The sequence below is a fragment of the Balaenoptera physalus genome (genome assembly GCF_965194825.1).
Source record: "Balaenoptera physalus genome assembly, chromosome: 3".
Lineage (NCBI taxonomy): Eukaryota > Metazoa > Chordata > Mammalia > Artiodactyla > Balaenopteridae > Balaenoptera > Balaenoptera physalus.
The window spans coordinates 166,220,783-166,248,356 of NC_138890.1; the positions used below are offsets into that span (position 1 = coordinate 166,220,783).

Here is a 27,574-nt window from a genome sequence, read left to right on the forward strand (position 1 = left end):
TCATTAAAAAAACACATCTCCAGTAGCCCCGCTTTGCCCCACTGGGCCTCGGGGTAGCTTGAGGGTTTTACACCAGGATTTGTGTTCATTTTCATTGATGCAATTCAGTTTGAACACAGAAAAATTCTTTTTCTTTTTTTTTTTAGAACATTTTCTTAGATAACAACCCACAGTATAGGTATCAAACTCAGCATTTATTTATTTATTTATTTATTTATTTATTTATTTATTTATGGCTGTGTTGGGTCTTCGTTTCTGTGTGAGGGCTTTCTCTAGTTGTGGCAAGCGGGGGCCACTCTTCATCGCGGTGCACGGGCCTCTCGCTATTGCGGCCTCTCGTTGCGGAGCACAGGCTCCAGACGCGCAGGCTCAGTAATTGTGGCTCACGGGCGCAGCTGCTCTGCGGCATGTGGGATCTTCCCAGACCAGGGCTCGAACCCGTGTCCCCGGCATTAGCAGGCAGATTCTCAACCACTGCGCCACCAGGGAAGCCACCCTTTTTCTTTTTTTTAATTTGATCTTTTTAATAACAAACATTGAATTGATCATCTTATGCATCTTGTTTAAACTTTTCCATTAAAATTTTTGAATTAGTTTTCAGGACCAGCTTGGCTCTCTGCTACAGAATAAGCTTCTTTGTTCAGAGCTGGGATTTACTTTTCTCCCTATCTCAGGCCTTGGTAAAAGGCTTATCCTTAGTCACAGGCCGTTTTCAGAGACTTGTTTCAGTAGCTTAGATGGTTCTATTCTTATATTGTGTCTCCATTCCAATAAACTAGCACCTTTCTTGTTTCCGTGACCATATTCCCTCATTGCAATTCCTGTTCCAATCATGAAGTCTTATACACCCATTCATGAAGTTCTGCTTCAGAAAGTGCCATGACTAAGGCCCTACATCTACTTATCAGCATAGAGCTCTTTATGCACTTAGTACCTAGACTGCTCATTGCCGTACTTGTAGTCAGACATCACCTACTACTATTTTCTAGAACATTCCTGATACGCACTGCTGGCCTGAGGGTAACTTTTTACTCTCAACAGTCTCTGTCAGGGTAAGGTTAGTTTATACTGCAGCAACAAATTGATTTCAATATCTCAGATGGAAATACATACAAATTTTTTCTTGCCTAAGCTACATTCAGTGCAAGTTGCAGGTGGTGGTCAGAGACCCAGACTCAGAAGCACCACTATTTTATGACACTGGCATCTCAAAACGTGGCTTACTATAGCAGGGCACAAGAGGGTGGAAAACCCACACCCAGTCTTACATGCCTCAAACCAGAAGTGGCGCACTTCATTCCTACACGTAGTGCCTTGTCCTGAAGAGTCACACAGCTCCTGCCACCTGCAAGGGGGCTGGGTCATGTTGAGACGCACCTTGGTGACCAGTACATGTCTCTCTCCGTATGTCCTAGAGACCATGCCTCACGTAGGTGGGTGATCTCACCCCATCATTAGACTATCCACAATTGTTGTTTCTACTGTGAAGGGTCAATTTTGCTTTAGCGTCCAGGCTATCTTGGCTAGGCCTGTGCTCTGTTTTGGGTATATTTGCATTCGTTTCTATAAATACCAATTTCTACACACATAGTTTATAGGTATGGATTTTTATGCTTTGTTTCTGTACCCAGTGTTTAGATCCTGGTAACCTTAAGACCCACAATTTTTGAAAAAACTTTTAAAAAATTTAATTTTTTTATACAATTTTTAAAGGTTACTTTCCATTTACAGTTATTTCAAAATATTGGCTATATTTCCTTGTATTGTACAATACATCCTTGAGCCTATCTTACACCCAATAGTAAAAGCTACAATTTTAATAGTTACCTATACTGGTTAAAAATGTGGAAAACCAGTGTTTAATGCCTCAGTCCTCAAGGTTCTCATTGGTGAGGCAGATGTACCACCTGATCTTGCAGCCTAGCTAAGCAAGTTTTCATTATTACAAAGTTTAGGCTGGCGGTCCTTTACACCATACAGACTTAAAGGTTAAGTAGTTTCTAATGGAGGGTGTCAAGTTTTGACGTTTGTCAGTCTGGCAGTGATGGATTCAGGACCAAAGAGACTCATTAAAATGGAGCTTTGGTCCTCAATCAGCTGTCAGTTCTCCAGCATGCATGGCAAAACTCAAAGTGTCTTCTGGGCTTGGCTGGATTTCTGATGGATTGGGTTGCCGCAAAGTGGAGCCAAGGTACATGGCTTTCACATGGCACCAGAAGCCATCAATCATTCCAAATGAATGCTGTATATAATAATCAACAACATTTGGAGTAGAATCGTTCCCAGGAAAGCTATGGCCAGCTATGATCATTGAGGGACATAATCTGATAATGACAGCAGTGACCATGAGGTTGAACGTCTTTATTGTTATAAGATGCAGACATTTTGAAATGAATGCCCAATTCACTGCACTTCAGATTTGGCTAATAAGCACATGCAGGCATATGGTAGCAGTATTAATTAGATCTAAATCTTAAATACAGTTCATTCCATAAATGGAAAGTAATCGCCTAAATTTTCCCAAAGACTATTCAACTATTATTGTTATAGCGGCCATTCTAGGAACATCTGTGTACCATCCATCTGTTTGGTATCTAAATCTCATTTCTCTTTGTGTTATTTTATCATTGCTTTAGTGTCTGAAGTTATACCTATAATATTTGGTTTAAAGAACTCTGTCTCTTACTCTGGAGTTGTTAATGAAAGAAAGATGATATTTTCACACCTCTTGATGTGCAATTTTTTTGGTCCTATTTCTGTTTATTTCACATTGTTTATTTTCCTATTGCATATGCCAACAGGAATGATTACTAGGGAGTATATATAGCTTTACTGCACAGATTTCAAAGTTGGTGGCTTACAGAAAATATAAAGCATAATGCTTCCAATATTTATTGGAGACATTATTTCCTAATGGGAAAAAAGATAATGACACAAAATAGCAGTGAGGACATCAAATGAAAGAATTAATATTGAGCTTTAGAAAGACTATGTTTTTAAATCTCAGGGTTAGCATTAAATTTATTTGTTTATTGTAGGCTGTTAGAGAAGGACATATTCAGGTGACCAAAATCTGAATTCTGACATTTGCCCTTGCTCCCTCATTTTATCTTATACAAGTCAGTAAACTTTAACAAGATAAAATATATTAAGTGGAAATTTATGAATTTTTTTTTACCTTTCATATCACAGTGATTCAACATGACTAGAGAAAAAATTGGTTTAATAAGCTCAATTAAAAAATATTTTATCAAAACTTTTCTTTACACCAAAAACAGCAGCCAAACAAATTAAGGCAAAAGATTAATTTATGGATGTTCAGTGACATATGCTGAATATAATTGTTTTTGTGGTCCAAGATCTCTTTTAGGTCCCTGAAATTTAGAGCTTAAAGTGATCGTAATAAAATTTTAGCACCTAAATATTCTGTGTATGTATTTCCCTTATGTATGGGGTGACCATTATTATTATTATTATTTATTATTGTTATTATTATTGAATTAGCTATCTCACAAAAGATATTTAAGATACAGCATGCAATGCAATCATTTACTTCACATTAAGTTTGTTTAGTGAGTTCTTCATGAATCTCTCAGTGTTCCATTCAAGGACTTTTTATTCTTTGTCCTTGAGAGCGAACACACAAGGGTGGGGAAGAGAATATCATTTCTCTACATCAAAGAAATGTGTGAGACTTGTAATACTATATGTGAGAGAACAACCTTTTAATGACATGGCCATTAGCTGTTGTTATTTAGTTTAATTTTTACCTTTTAAGTGGAAAAAAAATTGGTGCACACTTTTCCCCTCTTTGGAAGTGCATTAGTTACTATGGCAACTATTTCATAGGCAGAAACAGAGTTTTCAAAGACTCATACATATAATATAAACTTAATTTAAGCATTGGATTGGAATTTATACCTTTGAAGTTAGAAATAAAGACAATCACATAGAAGTTGTTTCCTTATATGGAACTGGGGTGATGGCTAGTATGATCTTTGCATGTTTATAAATTCACGCATCCAAAGCAAAGGCCTAAGAGGAATCTGCACAAGGGAATTAGGTTTTAAAATGTGAAAATTTCTTTTTATTTATTACATCAAATTTAAATTTCTTGGGTCTACTCTATTTTTTTAACCTTCAAGACGTCAATATTTTATTTTGATCTAAAAAATATGAACAATTTTAATTCTTCACACATTTTTTTTCCTCCAGAACCAGTCTGGAATTATAATTTTCTGACACTGGTAAGCTTTTCTTAGCTAGTAGAATTGGGACCAACTTACCCTTCAGGGCTCGATTAGACATTCTGCATTGCCAGGAATGGATAGCCATTCATAGAAAACTAAACAGTCATGACTTTCAGACTAAACTCATGACATACATGAAGTAGGCATGGAAAGGAACAAGGAGGATTTTTAAGTGGGATTCTTTCATAGTTTCAGTTTGTAACTGAAATAAACCAGAAGACTTCCAGACATCAGGAGGTTTCAGTGGGCTGTTATGGTCTCTCAGAAGCTTTAGTCAAAAAATTCCCTTCTTTCTCCTCCCTCAAGAGTGACCAATGGAGGGTAAAATGATTGATAACAGCCAAGCTGAAGGATGTAGCTTAGTGAGAGTCAAATGGACCAGAACCCCGGAATGGTTACATTTACTTGCCCAGTTGCAGAAGATGCTTGATGCCAGCTGTGTTCCAACCGTGGAATAGCAGCGAGGATGGTGTTTTTCTAATGGGGAGCTACTGCCCTAGAGGAAGGAGATAGAAGCTGATCTAAGCCTTCTTAATTTTTTCTTCCCAATTTAGCAATCAGGAAAGTGACACCACCTCCAGTGGGGCAGAGTGAATACATATGGGAGAGACCACCTGGACAAAAATATTAGGAGTTGGGCAAAAGCTTCCCCTTAACAGCAGCTACAAATTCAGCTTTCTTAGTCTTTGTCCTTGTTTGATAAATCTCAGCTAGTTTTGCATCTCTGTATTCCACCAACAGGAGGAACCTTGACACCTTCCTTCAGTACTCTTCTTTCTGGTTTTTACCTGTTGCCTTTTCACCTCCATCCTGCATCACTGTGATCTTCACCATTCCCTCTACCCCACTACTTCTTTTTGTCTGCTTGCATGACCAGTGGCCAGCACTTAAAGATCACCTGTCTTCACCCTGCACTCTCTCCCCACCCTGACCTACATCCACAATGGCTTTGCCAAGTGCCTGCCCAGGGTAATTGCTCTATCTGCTTTCTCTGCACTTTTTTTTTTTAAATTGAAGTATAGTTGATTTACAATATTGTGTTAGTTTCAGGTGTACCACAAAGCGATTCGGTTATAAATATATATATTTTTTCAGATTATTTTCCATTATAGGTTATTACAAGATATCAAATATAGTTCCCTGGGCTATACAGCAAATCCTTGTTGCTTATTTCCTGCATTTCTTGAATTGGCAAGCATGTCTGAAGAAAGTCACAGCCCAATGCCATTTAGTTAACATTAAAGAAAAAGGACATTAATAATGGAGTGAGCAGTGAGGAAGAAAAGTTTAGTTTCAGGTGAACCCTAAGTTTGGATCAGCAATCCTTTATTTGTATCTGATTGATTCTCTGTCTTAACATTCTGCCTCCCAAAGCAATGGCTTCAAAATTTTTGGTTTTTTTGCAAGAAACCAACCCGTATCTATCTCACTCCCTAAGAGTGAGGTACTTTATTAAAAGTTTAAAACCATCGAATTGGATCTCTCTCAACTTTCCTCTTCTGCATCTCAGGCTTTCCTCCCATATTCCTTTTCCTTCTCTTCTGTGTAGTAGACGTGCTTCCCTGTCATTTTAAGGGCAGCCCATTTCCCTTGCTTGTCCTTCTGTCCTGCTGCATGTTTGGGGGGATCTTATTTCCCTGTTACCTCCCTTCTCTCTTGATCCTCTGAATCACTTTCGGCTCACTGGCTCTTTCCCCTTTGCCTATAAACATGTCCAAATTTTGCAATGTCTCCTAGACCCTTCTGTCTTCTCAAGAGACCTTTTCTTGCTCATAGACCAATTCCCCAAGATTATTCTATACCTGTTGCCTCTACTTCCTAACTGTTCGTTCAGTCTCCGACCCTTGGAATTTGGGCTTGGTTTCAACAACTCTACAGGAAAAATCTGTGGTGATGGACATTTTCCTGAGGCTATATTCAGGAGTTCCTTTCATATCTTGTCTTCGGCTTTTGATTCTAATGACCACCCTTCATTAAAGCCCTGCCTTTTTCTGGGCTTCCAGTTTTTTGAGTGGTCTCGCTATATCTAGGGGCAGATTTTCCTCCTTTTCTCAGTCATTTTCTATTACTTTTTAATGTTAGTCTTATGACCACTGTGGGTTCAATAATGATCTCTGTGCAGATGATGCTAAACTTCAATTATGAATTCCGAGACCCGTCTTCTAATTTCCCGATGCTCGTCTCTACCTAATATTGCCACAGTGCCTAAAGAGCCACATGCTTGATCATCACATTTCCCCTTTAAATGCATTCCTTCTGAATTCTGATTTCTATTATTGACCAAAATTTTCTCCCAGTTCTCAAGTCTTTTCTTCTATTCACATTCATTCAGTTGCTATTGGTCTACCTCCTCCATGACTCTTGAGACATTCTTCCTAATTTTATTCCCATGACAACTGCCCTAGTTTGGACCTCACATCTCTGTAGCTTAGATTATTTAATAGCTGCTTTTCAAGTCTTTCTCTTTCAGTGACTTCAGACTTCAGCCTCACCAGCATACACTAGATGAATCCCCTTAAAGCAAAACTCTGCTTGTCTTGAAACTTGATGTTAAAATTGAAGCCTCAGCAAGGAGCTAGACCATAAGCAGATTTTCAAAGGAAATATCAGAGAATCAGCTTCACAACACTGAAATTCTCCATTCCTAAGGGTGGTTTTGATGAGTTGAGAGACTGACGTTGGGAGGTGATTTTGAGGATGATATTATTGGAGAGAGCTGAGCTGTGAGTCCCACCTTCCTGCAATGGGTAGAGATGGGGAGACCTCCAAGGCTAAAGAGTGGTACTTCAGTGGGGCCACTCAGAGTCCCTGCTACATGTCCCCTGCAGTTGGAGGACACAGCAGGATGCTGCCTGACTCCTGTGCGAGGAAGCTAAAGCAGTCTGGTACCACAGAACGGATACCGTTGTCCTTCTGAGAAGGAGTGTAAGCCTGGCATGGTTTGAAAGGGGTTCTGCCCAAGGGAACAGATGTGAGGGTGGGTGCTCAAATAAAATGATATGAAGCATATTGCCAGGAATAGAGGCTGACTGGGGAGAGCGAGAGGCTAGTAGAAGGTGAGGTCCAGCTCCTTTCAAAGATGCTGCAGGCAGAGGGACCCACAGGAGATTCTAGAGAAAGTGCTGTGAGAAGAATCAACTTGAAGTATCTGCTAGGTCCAGAAATCACTGAGCCATCTCACAACGGTACAAGACAAGAATGGATTCTTCCAGCCATCAAGACTTTTTTCAAACCCCTGTCCTCTTCAACCCTCGAAGGATCAGAAATATGAGCTAGTATGTGGGGGCAGTTGTCCATGGGATAGAGAGAAATGTTAGCCACATGCCGGCACCAGTCAGCTCTTCTGCATCGGGAGAGGAGGGCGGGATGTTACACCTGGAAAAAGGTTGAAGGGCTGATCAGTGTATTAGACTGGAGACTTTTAATCACTGAATTTAGATTGTGTCTGGGACAAAGCAGCCATTTCTATTACCTAAGAGTGACCCAAAATATTATGAGACTCAGCAGAGTTTTCTTTCTAGAGCAGAAGGACGGCCCAGCTGAGCAGATCTGGAGAGACAGGGAGAGACCCCCTAAGAAAGAAAAATAAGCGCTTTTATGACGGTAAGTCCTGCATGTGTGGAGAACTGGCTAAGATCACCTATGTTTTCCAGTATCTACTGAAATAGAACAGACCGTGCATGGTGGTTTCCTGAGCACTCTTCCTTATTCTTATCTTCTTTCCTTATTGTTCATTTAGTTCGTGCTTTTACTGCTGTGATGACGGAAGGAGCAGAGATCTGAATGCCACTTTTGCTACTCATTAACCATGAATTTTTGGATAGATCACATAATCTCCTGAGGCTTTATTTCCTTTTCAGGAAAATTGACTACAATAGGTACTCCATAGGTTTATTATGAGGATTAAATGAGAAAATGTATCTAAAACACCTGACATTGTATATTAGTTATCTATTGCTGTATAACAAATTAGCTCACAGTTTAGCAGCTTAAAACAATATACATTTATTATCTCACATTTTCTATGAGTCAGAAATCCAGCCGCAACTCATCAGGGTGTTCAGGGTCCCTCACAAGGCTGCATCAAAATGTCAACTGGAGCTGCAGGTGCCTTAAGGCCGGGCTAGGTGAAGATCCACTTCCAAGCTCCCTCCTGTGGCTCAGGTCCTTGCTCGATGTTGGCTGGAGCCATTGGTTCTTTGTCATGAGGTCCTTCCATAGGACAGATCACAACGTGTCAGCTAGCTTTTCTCAGAGTGAGAGGAGAAGTGAGCAAGATGGAAGCCACAGTATTCTTATGATCTGAACTTGGAAGACACATCTCATCACATTTGTAGTATTTTATGCATTAAAAGTGAGTCATCACGTCCTGCCAACAAGCAAGATGAGGCGATTGCACAGGGCATGAATATCAGGAGTTGGGGATGATGTGAGCCATGCTGGAGGCTGCCTATCGCACACAGGGTCTAGAATAAATGCTGTTTCCTCCTTCACATACCCCTGTGTCAATACACAGCCTCCTGTACCTCTTTTTCTCATCCCTCCCTTTGAAGGTACTCTCTACTTCCTCTGAGTTCAGGTAGCATGCTCTTGTCCTACACACGTTTTACTCATCACTTTCTTCTTTATATTTATATTTAATGTGTTCATTAAGTCATGACATTCTGCAGTGTACAAGGATACAGAGATGGATGAGGTATGCTCAACTACAGGGGAACTGACCACGTTACGTACAGTACGAGTTTAGTTGGACAACAGAGGTGGCATTTTCCTATTACTTAGCAAGAATGGAAGATGTGAAAATTAACAGTCATGATAGTATAGTGCAAAAAAAGAGAAAGCTAACTCTATCTGGTGAAGCTGAGAATGACTTCATGGAAGAAAGGACGTGTGAGCTGGTGTGGTAAAGTGAGAGGAGCTTTTCCAGTCAGAGAAGGAAGCAAAGAACATTCTGGGTCTCATGGGGTGACCAGTCTCTGCATCTCCATTTTCTCTCCCACACTTTATGACAGTGATTGGCAAACTACAGCCCACGGGCCAAACCTGACATGATGCATTGGATACCTGTACGTAAATGAAGTTTTATTGGAACACGCCACACTGTTCATTTGCATTTTCTATGGCTGCTTTCATGCTACAACAACAGAGTTGAGTAAATGTGACAGATTCTTTAAGGCTCACAAAGTCTGAAATATTTGCTCTCTGGCCCTTTACAGGGGTGTACTGACTCCTACTCTCTGATACATGCAGGGTACAGAAGAAAATGCTCAGATGTTTGCTAAACTAAATGGTTGAATAATCACCAGTAGGCTGAAATTCCTGTGTCCATGACTAAGTAATGAACGAATCTGTATTCAGTCAGCGGCTTAGATGATACCTTATCAGTAATTCTTGACAAATGTTTTAACTGATACATGGTTGTCCATAAGAATGAGGGAGGCTTTTGAAGCAAGAAATAAACTGCAGCCGTGCTATTCTCTAGATCTGAGAGAAAATGATGTCATTTTTCTAGTTTAGCATACATAATTTAAATGTGTTTTTAATGAATTTCTTTTCTTTCAAAAAACAGGCCAAGCAAATCAAGGAAGGCACAAGACAAATGTAACTACAGGACTCTTGTAAAGAAAGGATAAGTCCAATAATATCATTAAAAAAAATACCCAGGAGAATTTTACAGAATTTGCTCTCCACTGAGGCCGAGAAACATCTTTTATATAATTTATAATTATACAAGAAAAACCATCAACCACAAACTCAGCATCAAGTGACTTACACAGTTTTTGCCATGATGCATGTATTGTTATTAATAAACATGAAGTAGTACCAAAGGCACATCAACTTTAATGAAATACAAGAAATTTCAGATATTAACATGAACTAGGTATTAGAAGTCTGTTGAAGCATTTCTTTTTAAAACCTTGGATACCTAGGAAATAAGCCACAGTGTCATAAATATTTGTGTTGTATCAAAACTGATGATTAAAATTTCAGCTTTTTGTCCAGTCCTTTAAAATGAAATACAGGTATAAAAAATGCACTGAATTGTTTCAGGAAACCAAATTTCTGTACCCTATATTGACTTGCATCATACATCTGTAACTTCCATTTTAATTTGTAGTGTTCAATGACTAGAAATTCTTGATATAATGGTCCAACTGTTTGAGTTAATGGTTCAACTGATTGAAAATGCAAATAGTTCATAGATGCTCTGGACAAATGATTCTTCATGCATATCGAAGACAAAAGTAGATTCTACTGTAAAGCTGAATGTTGGCGTTTGATGACCCTGAGGGCAAGGGGATGAATAAAACTCCTGAGTTTGAACCAATTGAGAAAGATTAGGATAAGAAGGAAAGTAAATTATATTTTAATGCTGATATTAAAAAAAAACCTTTTTATTGTAGAACAGGTTTGATTTTACAGGAAAATTCAAAGAGAGTATGAAGAATTCCCATCTCCCCACCCTCAGTTTCTTCTATTATTAGCATCTTACATTAGAATGGTACGTTTGTTACCATTAACGAAACAACACAGATACATTATTATCAGCTAAAGTCCTTGCTTTATTTGTGTTTCCTTAGTTTTTAGCATGTTATCTATTTTCCATTCCAGGATCCCATCCAAGACACATCCCATTTAGTTGTCACATCTCTCTACGGTTCTCTTCGCTATGACAGTTTCTCAGCCTTCACTTGATCTTGATGACCTTGACAGTTTTGAGAAGCACTGGTTAGTTCCGTTATTGGGATTTGCCTGATTTTTTTTTCTTTAAATGATTAGACTGGGGTTATGTATTTTTTTGGAGAAGACCACCGAGGTGAAGCATCATTTTCATCACATTATGAGTATGTACTCTCAACATCACTTATCATTGTTGATGTTTACTTTGATCATCTGACTGAGGTAGTATTTTTTAGATTTCTCCACTGTAAATTTACTTTTTCTCCCGTTTCCACAATGTACGTTTTTGGAAGGAAGTCCCCATGTAAAGGCCACATTTACAAAGTGGGGAGCTATTTTCTACTTCTTTGAGGGTGGAGTGCCACCACAAATTATTTAAAATCTTTCTGTATGGGGGATGTGTCTATTCTCTTCCTTTTGTTTATTTATTTAATCATTTATTGAAATCAGTACACACTCATGGGTATTTATTTTGGGAGTTATAAATACTTATTTATTTTTATTGAGAATTTAATTGACATATAACCTTGTGTAAGCTTAAGGTGCCCTTTTCTAATATTTAACTCTTGTCTTCTCGCGGATGGCCCTCTAACAGGTGCAAGGTGATATCTCATTGTGGTTTTGATTTGCATTTTCCTGATGATTAGTGATGTTCAGCATCTCTTTATGTGTCTGTTGGTTATTTGGCTGTCTTCTTTGGAAACAATGTCTTTTAAGTTCCTCTGCCCACTCTGTTAATCAGATTGCCTGCTTTGTTGTTGTTTTTATTGAGTTGTGTGAGTTCTTTATATATTTTGGATATTAACCCCTTATACGATATATGGTTTGCAAATATTTTCTCCTATTCTGTAGGTTGCTTTTTCTTTTTTTTATTGTTTATTTTGCTGTGCAGAGCTGTTTTAATTTATTTTGTTGCTTAAATTGTTTAAGCTTCTGCCATTGGGAGCTTTTATGTTGGTTTCTATACTTCTTTGCCATATTCCATCATTGTGCGTTTGTATTTTTTTTCTCCCTCCCCTCTCTCCTTCCCTCCCTCCATCCCTCTCTCCCTTCCTTCCTTCCTTCTTTCCTTCCTTCTTACTTTTTAAAGCACTGCCCTACTTTCCAGCACTATAAGATGCCTCAGGGTCATCGTGTATATTTCTACCCCAGTACTAGAATCAGCTCTTTCTCTAAGGAGTCCTGGTTCCTTTTCTTGGAGAAAGTATTAGAAACTAAGATGTGGGTTTTAGGCGTGCTCATTATTGCTGGTGTGTCATTGCTTCTAGGCCCTTTCAGCTGAGCAGAATAAGCATATGTATATGTGTATTCTAACCTGTGTATATATACATCTCTAGAAGTACTTTGTGTAACAACCTGTATTTATATTAAGTCAAGTGTGAGTTTATACTAATATCTCTGACTCTAATGCATTACCACGTGGGTCATTCTAGCCTCCTGTCTACTTAGACTCTTGTCTATCTGGAACCTGCCACTCCAACAGTGAGAAACCTGACTGCCACTATATGCCGTCCATTTATCTAATTTTTCAATTCTCGTATACACGTGTAGCAGTATCATAATTGTGAATCTGCACCTGCCATGGGAAACAAACTTTATGGAGTAGAGTGTTTCTATGCAGTTTCTTTTGTCATTACTCTTTTCCAGTGTTACTTAGGTTGGCACCTTTCCCCGCTCCTCTAATCAGTAAGGTTGTTTTATACATTTGTGACACAGTTACATTGTTCTGTGCATTCTGTGTTTCATCCCAGAATCCTCAAACTCCCAAATGATGTTTCAAAATTTGCATAAGTTTCACTCTTTGTAATGCTAAGATTTATGGGTTTTCACAGATGTGTAGTGCCATGGATACATTATAGGATTATACAGACTCATTTCACCACCCTAAAAAACTCTCCTGTGCTTTACCCATTCAGTCCTTCCACTCTCCCCTCAAATCCCTGGAAACCACTGATATTTTACCCGCTCTACAATTTTGCCTTTTCCAGAATGTCATATAATTGGAATCATATAGTAGTACATAGACTTTTCAGACTGAATTATTTCACTTAGCAATATGCATTTAATATTCATCTGTGTCTTAACACAACTTCACAGATCATTTCTTTTTATCACTGAATAATATTCCATTGAACTGAACAATACTCCATTATACGGATGTATTATATTTTATCCACTCACCTATTAAAGGCCATCTTGTTTGATTCCAGTTTTGATGATTATGAATAAAACTGCTGTAAACATTCATGCTCAAGTTTTTATTTTCAAATCATTTGAGGAAGTACTGTATCTAGGAGTTTGACTGCTGGATCATATGGTACGACTAGCTTAGCTTTGTAAGAAACTAACACCAAATGACCTTCCATCTCTGAGGAATAAAACAAAACAAACAAATAAAATACTTCCCCATTTACAGTCTCCTACAATGACAGCCATGAGTAAAAATCACAATCCAATAAGTGTCTTTTGCAGGTGACTGGGATGGAGACGAATGCAGTTGCCTTCTCCAAAAAACTAAATGTTTTCTTTTTTTTTTTTTAACTTCTTTATTGGAGTATAACTGCTTTACAATGTTGTGTTAGTTTCTGCTGTATAACAAAGTGAATCAGCTATACGTATACATATATCCCCATATCCCCTCCCTCTTGCGTGTCCCTCCCACCCTCCCTATCCCACCCCTCTAGGTGGTCACAAAGCACTGAGCTGATCTCCCTGTGCTATGCGGCTGCTTCCCACTAGCTATCTGCTTTACCCTTGGTAGTGTAAAATATATATGTCAATGCTACTCTCACACTATGTCCCAGCTTACCCTTCCCCCTCCCCGTGTCCTCAAGTGCATTCTCTACATCTGTATCTTTATTCCTGTCCTGCCACTAGGTTCTTCAGAACTTTTTTTTTTTTTTTTAGATTGCATATATATGTGTTAGCATACGGTATTTGTTTTTCTCTTTCTGACTTACTTCACTCTGTATGACAGACTCTAGGTCCATCCACCTCACTACAAATAACTCAATTTCGTTTCTTTTTATGGCTGAGTAATATTCCATTGTATATATGTGTCGCATCTTCTTTATCCATTCATCTGTCGATGGACACTTAGGTTGCTTCCATGTCCTGGCTATTGTAAATAGAGCTGCAATGAACATTGTGGTACATGACTCTTTTTGAATTATGGTTTTCTCAGGGTATATGCCTAGTAGTGGGATTGCTGGATCGTATGGTAGTTCTATTTTTAGTTTTTTAAGGAACCTCCATACTGTTCTCCATAGTGGCTGTATCAATTTACATTCCCACCAGCAGTGCAAGAGGGTTGCCTTTTCTCCACACCCTCTCCGACATTTATTGTTTGTAGATTTTTTGATGATGGCCATCCTGACTGGTGTGAGGTGATACCTCATTGTAGTTTTGATTTGCATTTCTCTAATGATTAGTAATGTTGAGCATCCCTTCATGTGTTTGTTGGCAATCTGTATATCTTGCTTGGAGAAATGTCTATTTAGGTCTTCTGCCCATTTTTGGATTGGGTTGTTTGTTTTTTTGATATTGAGCTGCATGAGCTGCTTGTATATTTTGGAGATTAATCCTTTGTCAGTTGCTTCATTTGCAAATATTTTCTCCCATTCTAAGGGTTGTCTTTTCGTCTTGTTTATGGTTTCCTTTGTTGTGCAAAAGCTTTTAAGTTTCATTAGGTGCCATTTGTTTATTTTTGTATTTATTTCCATTACTCTATGAGGTGGATCAAAAAGGATTTTGCTGTGATTTGTGTCGTAGAGTGTTCCGCCTATGTTTTCCTCTAAGAGTTTTATTGTGTCTGGCCTTACATTTAGGTCTTTAATCCATTTTGAGTTTATTTTTGTGTATGGTGTTAGGGAGTGTTCTAATTTCATTCTTTTACATGTAGCTGTCCAGTTTTCCCAGCATGACTTATTGAAGAGGCTGTCTTTTCTCCGCTGTGTATTCTTGCCTCTTTTATCAATAAGTGTTTTCAAAGTGAGAAAAGCAGGTCATATTGGTGGTAAGCAGTTAGCATCCAAAGAACTTAAGGAGACAGATTAATAGGGGCGAGTTTTACCTACAACTGTGTAGTTCAGTTCTAATTGACTGTTACCTGTATGTGTTATGTAATTTAATAATGATAGCTAATTCAGTCAAATCACATTTAAAAATATATACTATTCTATTAAAACAAAGTAGAAGGTTTAAAGAGGCAGTACATATAGATCAGAATCCTAGTAAATAAGATAAGGTGTTACTTGATTGCCAAGGAGCTGAATCCAGAGCCCTGCACACACACAGCACATATACACATCGTTAGAGAGATAAATACTTGGCTAGTTTGATGAGTGGAGCAAAGGAGGACTAGACCACTAAATCTACTGTTTTCTGTGGAAGCAAATATTAGGCAATGTAAACAAATAGCTGATAACCATACCTCAAGCCTCTATAATCACAATCAAGAAACAAGAGTTCCAGATGTTTTCATGTTGTGGCAATGAGTAATTCCAAGCAGATTAATCACAAAAATGTGTACCTACCCACAACTGTACCATATCCCATTTTGTGGACTCTGTGCCCTGGTGTGGTGATGGCAGGGCACTACAGAAATCTGTCCACCCAGCAGAGTCCCCAGTGTTAAGCACACTCAGCCTTTCAACCTATAAGGAAGTGTATTTCCACTGAAATATCAAGGTGGCCATCTGCACAGCTTTCTTGCACATTTTTGGCAGATCCCCTTCTTTGTGAACCCCCGGGGTAGCAACTTCTCATTTACTCAAAACCATCTGGGTCAATTCTCCTGTTACTTGACAGTTGGCTCACTGAGCTCTAAGTGTCCTGTGAATTGTGGTTATATTCTACCTTACGGGTGCAATTACTTCACAGCTTCCACTGAAAAGGAGGGCACAGGGGCGGTGATTGAACGTCTACTGATATGTCATTCAGCCAGAGGCTTCACATTGATACTGGCAGGGCTCCCATTGCATCTTCAAATGGCTGTGTGCTTTGAGAGTTGAAAAGCGACTCTGGCACATGGCAAAACAGAGCTCCAAGACTGGCTGAAGAGTGAACATTCAGAGCAATGTGACATAGAGTATAAAAGTTAAGGCAGGGCTTCCCTGGTGGCGCAGTGGTTGAGAATCTGCCTGTCAATGCAGGGCACACGGGTTCGAGCCCTGGTCTGGGAAGATCCCACATGCCGCGGAGCCCCTCGGCAGCAAGAGAGGCCGCGATAGTGAGAGGCCCGTGCACCGCGATGAAGAGTGGCCCCCGCTTGCCGCAACTAGAGAAAGCCCTCGCACAGAAACGAAGACCCAACACTGCCATAAATAAATAAAAATTTAAAAAAAAAAAAAAAAAGTTAAGGCATACTCCTGTCAGTGAGTGTATTCAAGAGTGGCTGTGTACTTTCCACAGTTTTTTTTTTTTTTTTCATTTTTCCTAGAACTTCTTTCCTAGGAAGCACTTGCAACTTCATTATAAAAGATGAAACCAAGAAGTAACTTTAAGCTTTGTTTAAGAAGTTAGTGTTTCTGTTTCTTAGTTGACCAAGAGCAATGACACATTATTATATAAAACACTAAAATTCAGAGATAAAATTTGTTGGTTTGAAATTTAGAAAATAAAGTGAATTTTGGTCAAGATCCATTTCAATGTACAATAGTTCAATTGTGAGTCACTCTGGGACACATTGATATTAGCTTGAGATTTGCTGATCAAAAACTATCAAGCTTTTAGGTTGCTAGAAGACTATGGAACTATAATGCATTTATTAATTTCCTTGGCTGTGCCAGACACACATTATCACTGAGGAATGAATAAATCAAAGTCATTTTGCATCGGGAACTCTTAATGTTGCATGAGAGACAGAGTGGATATTGAGTGCCAGAGTGAAGGGTACAGGGTGGTAAGCAAATAAAGAGGAGAAACCCAGAAGAGACGTAAGGCCAGAACACATGTCTAAAAGCAGGTCATGCTGAACATGGTTCTTAGGGAAAATGTGGGTGAGAGAGGTAAAATAATGGTTCCTCAAAAATGTCCACTTCATAATCCCTGGAACCTGTTAATAGGTTACTTTATATGGCAAAATGGACTTTGTATGGATATTTAAATTAAGGTTATTGAGGTGGGGAGATTATCCTGGATTATCTGGGTGAGTCCAATGTAATCTCAGGGTCCTTACAAGTGAAAGTAGGAGACAGGAGACTCATACAAGATGTGATGATGGAAGCAGAGGTCAGAGTGATACCATTGTTGGCTTTGAAGATGAAAGGAGGCCACAAGCCAAGGAATGCAGGCAGCCTCCAGAATCTGGAAAGGCAAGAAAACAGATTCTCTCCTAGAGCCTCCAGAAGGAATGCAGCTCTGCTGACACCTTGATTTGAGCTCCATAAGACCTATTTTGAACTTCTGACCTCCAAAACTTTAAGATAATAAAGTTGTCTTGTTTTAAGCCACTAAGTTTCTGGTAATTTCTTACAAGAGCAACAGAAAATAAATCCAGTGGAAATTAGATGGCCTCAGCTGGTGGTAGGAAATGGTGGTAAAGGAGGAGGAATGAAGGAAAGATATTCCAGGGAAGAAAATAGAAATTGGAATGGATAGAGACATATGAGAGTATATACTGTTTAAGGAGCTTAAAATTGTCCAATGTATCTATAAGAAAGAATGACCATCAGAATGTATTCAAAAGCTTGCTGCTAGGGTGGATGAGGCCACACCTGAAGGGAAGTGCAGAGGTGCTACACTTGTGTAGGAGGTGAAAAAAACCATTAAAATGGTGAAGTAGCAGAATCCCATACACATTTTAGATAAACCAACGGTGGCTCAATAAATGTTGTGGGTATAAGACTAGTGGCAGGAAGAATCAGTTGTGAGGATCTGAGACAGCCAGGTGTGAGGGAGTAGCAGTGGGAATGCAGGGAGAGAATGGCTTTGAATAAAACTGCAGAAATAGAAGTGACAAAGTTGTTGACTATTTGGCTATGGGAGGGAGATACAGGTGTCTTGTATGATGTCAAATTCTGGAATTGGGTAAGTGAATGTCATTAACTAAAGGAGGGTCCAATAGTATTTGTTAATGCCTGGCATCAGCCTGCTTTATTCTGGTAGCAGCTCTGAGTTTCATCTGAGGTTCTGTCTCCCCTTCCCCAACGCTCAGTCCATGGGAGGTCCCCAGGAGCGCTATGAAGAGTGAGACCAAGGGCCAAACAGAACAGCCCATAGCATCTCTCTGGTCAGCGTGATTGGTTGAGTGCTGGGCATGTGACCTAAGCCAGTCTAATCTGAGTGCCTCTCAGAACTTTGGTGCGGATCCTGGGAAAAGAATGAAAGCAGAAGCTGCATAGTTCTGCTCATTCTTTTCTGCCCAATTAGAACTGGGAAGCATGTAGACCGGGGAGATGGTGGTAGCCATCTGGTGGTCACAAATGACTATCAATCCGAAGATGAAATTTAAAAAAAAAAATAGATGAAAAGAAAGTAGGAGAACAGAGATGGAAGAGGATCAGTCAGACTTGGTATCAGTGCTGAAGCTTCTGTGTTCAGCCAGTCCTATCCTGGAAACAATACGTTATTTTTCATTTTACTTTTATTTGCACAAGCTTGACTTTGGTTTTCTCTTACTTGAAACTAAAATAATCTTAAGAGAGTAGAGAAGAAAGGGCAGGCTTAGGTATTTAATTTTAAAGACATTAGGGTGGAGTTATCCAGTAAGGAAATGGAGCATGGATTTAATCATCAGAAAGTTGTGTAAATAAAAGATCTTTATTTGGGATTTATCAGATCATAGATGGGATAAAACCAGGCATATTGATTATATTAAGCAGCAGGTGAGACTAGAAGAGGATTAAGGTCAGAAATGAAAGAATACCAGAGTTTAACAGGCAGGCGCAATAAGAGAAAAGAGCTAAAGACAGTGAAAAACCATTGCCAGAGAATAAACCTAAGTTTGTAAATTTTGAAAAATGTAGAGATTAAAACAAGAAGAAAATACTTTAAGGGAATTTATCAAAATGTGAATCAGTACTGTGTGTCTCTTGGCATTGAAAATATGAATGTTTCTCTTCTCTTTCTATTTCCCACTTTTTCTTAATTTTCTATAGATATTGCTTCTGAAATTAAAAAGTACATTTTATTTTAAAACAAATTGAGTTTAATAATATACTTTTCATGGAGTTTTCTTCCCTAGAGAATAACTGATCAATACTTTCCAAAGTCACTGGGAGAAGGGGCACAAATATAAAACCTGGAAATAAGGTGCATTCTGAAAAACTTTAAGTCTCTAGAGTCCAGAGTAGTAATGAGTTAAAGGAAAGTTTCTCTTTAAAATGTTTAATGTTCAAATAGACTAATAGTCTGTTGCTTTGGTGCTGTGGTTGTGTTTTCTTTACTCTTCTTTTTTTTTTTTTAAGCAGTGGACTTAAAAAATCAATGAAACTTTATTCGTATTCCTAATATATGAATATGGTAGGCTCACTGAGTAGGCTTTTCAGGCAGTTCAAACAGTCGTTTTGGGTGAAAAATACTTTATTCTTTGGGGAAAACCTTAAGCTCTTCTGTAGAGCATTAGCTGAAAAACCACTGATCTCCTGTTTCAAATGACTATTCTTTTTTTCTAGTTTCACTGTACTTTATAACTGTGTACAGTACTTCTGTGTATGGCAAAGGGAATTCTATGAAAATAAACTGCACTAGAGAATAAAGAAGCAATGATAGACAGAGATCAAAAGGGAGTTTGTCTAGGAGAAAACTTCAGAGTAAATTGTTTTCTTAAAATGATGGAACTTGATTTAAATGTATATCAGGAGATCAACTCCTCCATCCCTCTGTCTTTAGACAGGTGTATTTGCATCATTTTTGACGTTAAACAAGATGACTAAGCTCCTTTCTTTAAAAAGATGGACAGTAATTAGTATGTCTAGTATGTCCAGGCCTTCTAGGGAACCCTCCAGCTGCTCCCTAATGAGTTCCTTGTAGCATTGCAGTAACTCAATTACCCGGGACAGAACTCAAGCTGAAGTTTCCATTGTCTTTCCCACAGTGGAGGATTCATGATGAACTTTGTAAGTTCTTTCTCATAGGTGGGGTTTGACCTTTTCTGACCGAATTAAAGTAATAAACTGATCTCCCAGCGGACTTTCATTTGCAAATATTTAGGCCTTGGGATTGCCAATGTAGGCTTTATCATAGTAGGCTCAAACAAAATGACAAAGTGACAGGCGTGTGGGGCTGGGTTCCGGGACCTCGGGTGGGAACGTTGGGTTCCACTGCCCAGGTCACATGTCGCCAGGCTCTGTGGCCTCACCGTGGCGGGTCTCAATCCCAGGAGCCGGCAGCGCTGCCGGCCCCACAGGTCGCTGTCCAGGCGCTGGCCCTGGTGCTGGTGCAGGCTCTGACTCTAACGCTGGCTCGGGAGCTGTTTGTGGTCCTGACCAAGCAGTCGCCGCGCCCTGCCCATGGCAGGGAGGACAAAGATAAGCCCGTTTACACCTTAGTGAAAGGTGTGGTGTTTGCTGTTAACTTCCGGAAAGGAGTTCCTTGGATGGGAAAGACTCCACCAGAGGGGTTGACCAAGATGTCCTTGGATCCTGCAGAACTCAGCCATGACACGACATGGGTTTCTCCAGGGGGAGGAGCTGGAGTCCCCAGTATGATGTCCTCACCAAAGTGTACAAAGCCAAATATTTCGTTGTCAATTTTACAGCCTAAAGAATCCTTAACTGGGATGCCAGCCCCAACCTGGATTTGAAAGCCCGGAGAAGAGCCCCATTTTGACCTAAAGGGTGATGTTCCATCTGCAGGAACAAGTAGGATAGGGAGACACTCAGATGCTAAATGTTCTTCTGCAAAATAGGCTGTCTGAAGCCTTTGACTCACCTATATCTGAATAAAACAGAGAATTAACCTAGAAAAGAAAAATGAAATGACAACAGAAACCCTTTCACAAGCCAACTATTCAACCACTGAATTTTAATCAGTTAACTCATTTTAACCTACTCACTATTGACAATAATACAGTAATGCAAATGCTTAGAATTAAGACTGGAATACTAATATTTTGAAATATATTTATAAATTTAGTTTTACATTTTAATAATTTTTTTTGTCTTACCCTCTCCCCTCCAACTCTCATGTCTTACCCTCTCCCCTCCAACTCTCCCCTCCAACTCTCCAACTCTCTATCAAAAATAATGTTTGGAATCTATCCAGTTTTCATAAGAGGAGACTAATTATTTCAATATCTAGGGCAATAAGACCCAGAACACAAATAATGTATACTAAACAAGTCTTTATTAATGATAATATTTTTTCTTATTTATTTAATCCAAGCTCTCTAATGACAAATAGAGTGTTCCAACTTTTGATGGTTCTGTGAAGGGGATTTAGACCCCAAGTAACAGAATATTGAACCAAGATTGGCTTAAAGCTAATTAACCACGTGCAATAACAAGTTCAGAAGGAGATTGCTCCAGGGCTGGTTAGCTCAGCAACTCACCAGCTTCGTGATCCAGGTTCTTTGTAACTTTCCAACCTGTCACATTGGCTTGTTCTTTTAGGCTGTCTACCTGTAAGATAATCACCCATGTTCTAGCATCGGATAAAGTTTAAAAAGGTGAGAAGCAGAAAAGGGAGGCAATCTGCTAGTATATCTCAGGTGTTTATTTTTGTTTTTTTCATATTGTTTTGTGTTATTTATTTATTTATTATTTAAAAAAATTTGAAGTGTAGTTGATTCACAATGTTATATTAGTTTCAGGTGTACTTTTTAAAAAAAATCATTGAGAATCTTTCCAAAGTCCTCAGCAGACTTCCCATCTCAGCTTATTGCTCAGAATGGTATTATTGGCCGCCATCTAAACAAATCATTCACTCGGGAGAGAAATGGTTGGCTTGGTTCTTACGTTAGCATCCCCTGGCCAGTAGTGTTAGTATCACCTGGGGACTTGCTGGCAATGCACATTTTTGGGCCCCATCCCAGACCTACTTACTGGTCAGAAACTCTGCAGGTGGGCCCAGCAAACTGTGTTAACAAACCGTCCAGTTGAAACTGATGAGAGATAAAGATTGAGAACCGTTGGCTTAGACTGAATGCCGATTTACCCTCTGGGATAGGGAGAAGTACAGATTTTCCAGAAGTGCACAGTCACAAAACACTGGACAAAATCAGGATTTGGTTTACAGAAAAAGAGTGGGCAGTGACTGATGGGTAAGCAACCCACATCACAGGCCTCAATATTTACTGTTTTATTTGGTATGTGACATAGTAGTACCTGCTTACATGAAGGCTCTTAGAGATTTTCCAGCTTTCTTATTCCTTGCCAGTTTGATGGTTAGAGACATTTTAAGGGTTGAACGATTATTAAATTGTGCTCAAACACCTTCCAAAATGACACCTCATTTGTTTGGGAGCTCCATTTAACTTTTCTAAACCTTTGAATATGGCCAAACTTTATTCGTTTTGCTTTAAATAAATCTTCAAATAAAAATGCTCATTTTATAATAGAAACAATTAGTTGATAGTTAACAGAATTGAAAGATTTTCACTGGAGTTTAGTTTTAAGAGAGCTTTAATGAAGAATAATTTCCGTGATTATAGTTAGCTACCTGTAATATGGACAGTTGAATTTCTCCTGTGGGAAATGGGTACTTTCGTATATGTAAAAACTATTCCGTCTTTTGAAGTTTTTATTGGGATGTTTTCAGGTAGCAGGTGGAGTAATGGAAACAGATTTATCACAGCCAGTGACTGGAGGCTCTCACTGAGCCTAAGCATTGCTCACTGCATGCCTTATTTCACTATTTCAGTGAATTAGAAGAAATCATTTGGAAGCCCATGGTTGCCACAGCAACATTAGTCATTGTGAAAAATTCCATGGGAACAAAAGGAGTGAGACACTAAGCCATTTCCAGATCCTCAGGTGCGTTCCTCCAAACCAGGCTGTATAAAGTCTGCCATATAGTGAATAATTTTAAAGCAGAGTAGAAGAAGAAGGTAAACCTCATCTGTTGATTAAATTTTCTCTCTCCTTTCCTCCAGGACCCTTTCCTTCTATTACATCCTGTACTGGTTGTCCAGAATTGCATTAACAGAACCATAATCTGAGGGGCTTCCAACAACATATACTTACTATCGCACAGTTTCCAGGGGTTAGGAGGCCAGATGAAGGTTAACTGGGTTTTCAGCGTAGGGTCTCCCAGGCTGAAATCAAGGTGTCAGCGGGGGTTCAGTCTGATCTGAGGCTCAGGGTCCTTCTCCGAGCTCCTACGTTGTCGATAGAATTCACGTCCTTGCAGTTGTAGGACTGTGGCTTCCCTCTTCTTGCTGGCTGTGAGTTGAGATTCATTCTCAGCTCCTAGAGGCTGGCCACCATTCCCTCCTCCATGAAGCTCTCACAGGCCCTCTCTCCAACATGTCAGTTGCTTATTTAAGGCTGCTAGAAGAATCTCTCTTATGCTTCCAATATCTGACTCCAGGAAAGGCCCAGTCCCTTTTAAGGGTTCACCTTACTGGGTCTGGCCACCTAGGACAATCTCCCTTTTGATGAACTCAAAGTCAACTGATTAGGGACCTTTATTATATCTGCTAATTTTTTTTCACCTTTGTCCTGTATGGTAACTTAATCATGGAGGTGATATCCCAACATATTCATGGATTCTGCCTTCACTCAGGGAGAGGAGATTATATTGGCGAATCTGCCAGTCCTGGAAGTCTTGCCTCCTTCTCAGAATTTTGCCCGCCATTCTTGCCCTTCCCTCCCATCCCATCCTTTTCTATTCTTCTTTGCTGTATATGTGTACATGGGCGTGTGCCTGTGCCTCTGTAATAACAGTGATAACAAAACACACACACACACACACACACACACACACACAAATAATAGAATTTCTAAACACCTCCAGAAGAAATGATTCATGATTTTTCTCTGACGATTTTCAGCTTATGAAAAAGTTGAGATAATTGCAGCTCTGAAGGATGCAAGTTTATTCAGACAGGTTCTCTTATAAAATAACCTTTATAATAGCAAATCATAAAGTACCACATTGTCTAGGGTTTGACAGGCTTTACTGACACAAACTAGGAGAGCTGTACTAAGTTCTAGATTTTAGGGTCAGCATGCAACAAAAGCAAACTGTAATTCATTGCTCCCCACTGAAGTGTATTCTCAGGATCCCATAGAGCAGAGATCTCAGGACTCTGCCAGACCCTGGTGTTCCAGTTCTGGGTCAAGCTCTAATGGAGGATTCAGCTGGCTTATAAACTAAGAGAGTAATAATAGATGTTGTTTAAGTACTGTTGAGCACCAATGAAATTGACTGCCCCATTTCAATATTGTGTTTCCTAAACCAAAGTCAAAATCCCTTTTTAGAATAATGCTGTTCATCCAGATCCAGAAGTAGAAGTAAAACCACTTGACAGTTCATTTCTTTGTATTAGTAAAATAATTGCTGTGATAAAGACAGCAGATAGACCTTGAATTTTCAGAAGCTATATGTAGGAACTGCTGACAGTTTGTCCACGAAAATCATTTTAAAATTCAGCTTGCTATATAAAAGAAGAAAACTTTTATGATAGGTTATACATGTGTTTTTCTGAATTAATAACTTGTCAACAAACTTGTCCTCTAGGTGATGTAACTAACAGGTAAAAAGTAGCATAAAGTGTCTTAGGTTATTGTTCTGTAAGCTCCTTTTAAGGCTTGTGGTTTGGGTTATTACATAAACTGATGCAGACAATGTGCTAGTTCTATGATATAATACTTTAAAACAGGTATTGCGATGCCATGGGTATTGATTCCCCCTTTTTTCTTTACTGATATTTTACTGATTCTCAAAGTGAGAATGGTTAAATTCCAGTACCTATGAATGTGACCTTATTTGGAAACAGGGTCTTTTTGTAGATAATCAAGTTAAGATGAAGTCATTAAAGTGGGCCTTGATTCAATATGATTGTGTCCTTATAAAAAGGGGGAATTTGGACACAGAGACAGACACACATAGAGAGAAGGTGATGTGATGACAGGGATAATACCATCTATAAGCCAAGGAACAACTTAGGATAATAGCATTTAGGAGGAAAGGTTTGGAAGGAATTTTTCCCCCATAGCCATCAGAAGGAACCAATTCTGCCAACATATTGATTTCAGATTTCTAACCTCCAGAACTATGAGACTAAATTTCTATTGTTAAAACAAACTATGATACTTTGTTATGGCAGCCCTAGGAAGCTAATACATGTGGGTTCTTTAATTTTTAAAATCTTTTGTACCTAAGTGATTATCCATAATTATTTCAGTAATCTTGTACAACGCAATCATATAATATTTGGTTTTAATACTGTTTTCTTTTGCAGATTTTTAGTGGTTTTCAATCAATATCCCTAGTTTTAAATGGATTTCTATGTGACGCAGAATGTTCCTAAGTTTCTACTCATTAGAGTTCAGCTTCTTTTGCTTTAAAGATACTGCCTACCATTGTTTGAAGTTTTTGCACACAGAGGATTTTTCTCCTTCTCTGGGCATTTATTACTGTTAGGAACATCATTTTCTTTTGTTTACCAGCGTAGAACCTGAAAAACAAGAAGAATTGTTCTGAAAAGTTTTCTTTCATACACAATTATTTTGAAGATGTCTGGAGAGAGAATATAAACATGTATTTTTCAGGTGAATCCATAGGGGATGGTATCTGGTAGTTTTCCATGGGGAGAAAGGCCTGAGAAATTGACCTCACCCAGCGTGATGCCAAGCCAGAAGATATAACATTTCTATCGCAGGGTTTTTCAAAAAATGGAAAACCCTCAACCACACAGCATGAGTTCTGTAATACCACTTCTGCTGGTGGCACACAAAGTGACTCTGGAAAGGAAATTTCTTACTCTTAGAATAATTGTAAACCATCTGCTAAGGCGATCTTTGGAGAGCACCTAATTGTGACTTTAAAGTATATATCACAGTGTAAAATTGTATATACACTACATTTACAAACATGGACATAGTGAGAAAAAATTCCAACAGACTAGCAGTAGTGACGTTGGAGTGGGAAATTTTATTTTTCATCTTTTTATTTTCGAAATTACTTAATATATACTATAGTCAAATTGAAAATAGTACAAAATTAAAATACCTTATAAGGATCAGCTCTGTGTGTAATTTACATATTATCTTCCCTTTTTAGCTTGACTAACCAGATGTGTTTGGGCCTTGATCAATCACAGTTGCCAAACCCATCATGCCTATGGGGAAGAGCCATCCTTGCAGGGGACAATTGACTTCCAGGCCTGCTGTAAACTGAGCAAAGGACTGACAAGGCAATGCCTGGTTTTACTGCTGGTCTATGGGTTTCATTGTCTGAGTTCAAAATGGACTGACTAAAAGCAACTTAAAAACCCAATTCTGTATACCATAATGGTTATGTGTTGCAAGATAAATTTTTGATTAGCATAAATTTAAAATTTAGAAGTACTCTGCTTGGGCATACAGCCTCTCAAAATAGCTTAAGAATTTATATTTTAACAATTTTCTCACAAAACTAGTTGTCTTGATTGAAGCTACTGAGACAGATGGGTGTAGTTACAGCAATCAAGACCAAGAAGGAAACAATCTTTAGTTGGTGGTTGTGTTGTGAAATTTTATTTCATGGTTTTTTTTTTTTTTTGCATGGGTGAATGTGTTTTAGTGTTAAGCCCTAGGCAGAAATACCTTGGAGTGACAATAATGAGAGGGAAACTAATAATAAGAGAGTTAGTAGGTGTGAGCATTCTATTATTTCTTTTTCTAAACGTTCACTCCTATTTTCAGTTCAGACCTTTGGCAGTTGAAAACACCATTATAGGAAAAGGCAGGTTTTATGCTGATGTTGTTTGTATATATGTGTGTGTGTAGGATGAGCAGGTGGTGGTCTGCTATTTTAAACTAACATTTCTCCCTAATGTGAGAAAAGCAAGGGATCATAGCAATTAAACACTATTTTTTTCACAAAATTAACTGTAATTATTTTTGAAGGATTTCTATTAAACTAGATGGGAAAAAGAGTGGTGGAAAATTAAGGACACAGGTGGCATTGGAACTACTCTCTACTGAGCACCTATAGTATGCTAGGAACTGGGCTGCCTGCTTATATATATTATCTCATTTATTCTCACAACATTACTCCAAGGTGGATTTTATTGTCTCTGCATCACTGGTAAGGAAATTGAGATAAGGCAATCGTGTTCATTTAAAAAATCTATTAGTTAAGGTAACACCAGCTGCTGTAACAGATAACCCCTATGATTTCAGGGACAAAGTTGATTTCTCATTGTGTAACAAATCAGTGTATGTGCTCCTGGTCAGTTTTTCTACTTGCAGTGATTCCGTGACCCAGATTTATCTCATCTGTGGTCCAGTCACCTCCTACATCCTCGGAGTCCTCTGTATTCATCTGGCATCGAGGGAAAGAGAGGACAGAGAAGACAAAAATTCTTCTCAAATGCTTTTGCCCAAGAGTGACACATAGCGCTTGCGTTCGTATTCCTTAGATGGGACTTGGAATATGCAACGTGAACATGGCTACCTGGGTGCAAGGTGGGGACAGGGTAGCAGTTGGGAACTATAGTTCCTAATGGGTAGGCACATTGCAATGGCAACTCACTGAGATGAGAGGAAGCTTGA

At 38.9% G+C, this 27,574-nt stretch overlaps 1 long non-coding RNA gene across 1 annotated transcript in view; it reads right to left on the reverse strand.

Annotated features, from left to right (window-relative positions):
• Window positions 1-22,435, reverse strand: part of LOC309659093 — a 357,758-nt gene extending 335,323 nt beyond the window's left edge. The window contains exons 1-2 of the long non-coding RNA XR_014262582.1: window positions 16,299-22,435; window positions 188-16,040 (exon numbers count right to left, since the gene is read on the reverse strand). This is a non-coding gene — a long non-coding RNA (uncharacterized lncRNA). The remainder of the gene's footprint in view (window positions 1-187; window positions 16,041-16,298) is intronic.
• Window positions 22,436-27,574: the final 5,139 nt, after the last annotated feature.